Below are 3,247 nucleotides of genomic sequence, written 5' to 3'. Positions count from 1 at the left end.
GGTTTTAGGAGTAGGGGTTGATATAACTGCTCTTTAGCAACTTTGTAGTAGACAACTTGAGGGTGGGTCACTGTAATAATTTTTTTTTTAATGGACAACTTACAACTGGTTTAGACCTTTGATTTGAATACTTTAACTTGTATTTTTATATATATCTTGGAATTTCCCTCTATTTGAGAAGGTTGCTGTTTTTTATTTGGATTTTTTAGGGAGATGTTAGATTTCATTCTAAAATCAATATATTTTTATAAATGTTTTTGAGTACATATTTAAACATATTTTTAACATTAATTCTTTCAGTTCACATTTGTGCTACCGGATTCTTCCATCCAACCATCTAAGTTGGTTATTTTAGCTGACATGTTTTCTAATTAAGTCTTTGTGGTTGAGAGAACTCCCTGTGACATGTCTGCTTTAGCAGTTAATTGCTCCATGGACTCCAAATTAAATTCTGTAGTATTCCAGTTTGGTCTGTTGATGAAGCAATGATCTTTTCAGCACGGCCTGAGAAATGCAGGGCTTGTGACAGCTCAAAGGACCAGCATCACAGTTTTGGAAAAGTTAGTTTGACTTTTAGATTGACTTTTTCTCATTTGAAAATAAAGTTTAAGTGTTATCACAAAGTTAAATGAGAGAATACCAGGCACATAATAGGCTCTCAATAAGTATTTTAAAGAATAAATAAAGCAAAATTATTGGTCTTGATACTGTGGTATGTACCAAGTTGTTGTTATTATTATTTAGAAATAACAAGGTATTGGGCATCTTTAGGTTAAATTTGATTGAACAGTACCAGGAAACAAATATGATAACTTTCTGTTAAGGATGGTATAAAGTGTTTTTGCATTAGGGTCACAGGTTGGATTAAGAAACTTTTAAAAGGTCCCTTCTAACTCCACATTATCTTATTTGACCATTTTGGTTCTTGAGTCAATAGAAAAAATGGTTATTTACACAGATACGTGGGTGTGTTAGTTTTTTACTGTGAAATAATTCACATAGTCATAAAATAGAGGGTAAGATCTAATAACTAAGACTTTTAAACAATCTGGTCACATAACTTTATAATACTGTTCAGAATTCTGTCTGCTTGTCACTTCATTTCTTGGTTGCCTTGATTCAGTTGTACAGAATCAGAATTTAGAGTTCTAATGGACAAGAATGAACAGAATCAGGCATTAGACTGTGAGTCTCTAGACTGGCATGTGCTGCAAGCACTGATTTATCATTATCTGCTTATGGCAGCGCTAAGACATAGCATCTAAACAGACAAAACAAGAGAATGGTGTGGTTGCATTGATGATCACAGGTTCACATTAAAGAATTCCAATAAAATAAATTCTCAAATAACCCTAATAAGTCACTAAGAATTGCTAAGTTGAAGAGGTTAGGTCAATGTGAGATAAGTGAACATTGTTTTGATGGCTATTTCTTTGATCAGAATGATTAGTTCTGTGCTTATAACATTCAGATGAAGAATTCTGCTTCTAACAATGTGATAGAATAGATAGTATGAATAACTCTCCTATTGGAAAACAGATAAAAGCTTGGGTAAAATAGGACCAAATGATCTTTATGAATGCACTCCTGAAATGATACAGATAGAATCAAAAGAATTTTTTTTTTAATTGAAAGCAGGAAGTCTAGAAGATAAGCATTCATCATAGCTTTCCCACTGAGGGTTTCTACTGAACTAGCAATTTACTGCTCTTACCACTGCATGGAGATGTCAAAAAAGTCTAGCACCTCCCATTTCCCCAAGATGGAACGTCTAATAAGATCCCCTTGTTGCACAAAGCAGACACCCCTGTTTGGAAGAATAACAGGTCACAAATAGCCGAAGACACTCTTAAAAAATATTTTTTAAAATAGGTTTTTATTGATTTTTAGAAAGAGAGGAAGGGAAAGGGATAGAGATAAACTTCGATCAGCTACCTCCTACACGCCACCAACTGGGGATCAAGCCCACAACCCAGGCGTGTACCCTGACCCGAATGGAACCAATGACCTCTTGGTTCATGGGTCGATGCTCAGCCACTGAGCCACACCGGCCAGGCCAAAGACTCTTGAAGTATGAAAATAAGGAGAGGAATCATGAGAATGTAGTTATTCATGTTATAATCAGTTAATTCCTTATTAGTTATTATAAAATCTTTATTTTATGCTGTACAGAGGAAACATCTATTGCTTGTATTGTAAACACTTGACTAACAGTGAGAATATATTGAGGTGGAAAATTTATTTTAGGTCTAGCAAGAATGTAGGGGGGGGGTCCATGCATAAATTTTAATAACTACATTGCTACATTACTGTAGTAACTACTTAACTAGAGACATTACTTTAAAACAAACATCCTGCATGGCTTTCTGCATTTGTTTTCCTCATTTCAACATTGCTGATTCTGGATAGACTATTTATAATATTAGTGTAATAAACCATGTTAAATGGCTCATAAATATTTATAGTAAATATTATTCATTAAGCACCTACTATATGCTAAATGCTCATATGTTGTCCCAAGGATTTTTATAGGATACTAGAGGCCCGGTGCACAAAAATTTGTGCACTCGGGGGGGAGAGGGGTCCCTCAGCCCGGCCTGTGCCCTCTCCCAGTTTGGGACCCCTCGGGAGATAACGACCTGCTGGCTTAGGCCTGCTCCTGTGTGGCAGAGGGCAGGCCCAATCCCTAGGTGCAGCCCCTGGTCAGGCTCAGAGCAGGGCTGATTGGGGAGTTGGGGCACCGCCCCCTGTCATGCACAGAGCAGGGCGGATTGGGAGGTTGCGATGCCACCCTCAGTCACGCTCAGGGTAGGGCCGATTGGGGGGTTGGGGCACCGCCCCCTGTCACACTCAAAGCAGGGTCGATGGGGAGGTTGCGGCACCACCCCCTGTGACGCACAGAGCAGGGCCAATCAGGGGGTTGAGGCACTGCCCCCTGTCACTCACAGAGCAGGGCCCATCAGGGGGTTGGGGCTCCGTACCCTGTCACGCACAGAGCAGGGCCAATCAGGGGGTTGGGGAGCTCCCCCCTGTCATGCACAGAGCAGGGCCCATCAGGGGGTTGAGGAGCTCCCCCCTGTCACTCACAGAGTAGGGCCGATAGGGGAGTTAGGGCACCGCCCCCTGTCACACACACAGCAGGGCGGATCAGGGGGTTGGGGTGCCGCCACTGTCACACTCAGGCAGGGCCGATGGGAGTTATGGCTCTACCCCGTCACACACAGAGCAGGGCCCGTGTGGGGGGGGG

At 41.0% G+C, this 3,247-nt stretch overlaps 1 protein-coding gene and 1 pseudogene across 1 annotated transcript in view; one reads left to right on the top strand and one right to left on the bottom strand.

Annotated features, from left to right (window-relative positions):
* Window positions 1-2,020, bottom strand: part of LOC102429247 — a 7,831-nt pseudogene extending 5,811 nt beyond the window's left edge.
* EHBP1 (EH domain binding protein 1) overlaps window positions 1-3,247 on the top strand; it is a 276,286-nt gene that overhangs the window by 68,757 nt on the left and 204,282 nt on the right. The gene's annotated exons all lie outside the window — the stretch shown is intronic.

This window comes from Myotis lucifugus, unplaced genomic scaffold, assembly GCF_000147115.1.
Source record: "Myotis lucifugus unplaced genomic scaffold, Myoluc2.0 scaffold_6, whole genome shotgun sequence".
NCBI classification, from domain to species: domain Eukaryota; kingdom Metazoa; phylum Chordata; class Mammalia; order Chiroptera; family Vespertilionidae; genus Myotis; species Myotis lucifugus.
This window is presented reverse-complemented; position numbering and strand designations above follow the sequence as displayed.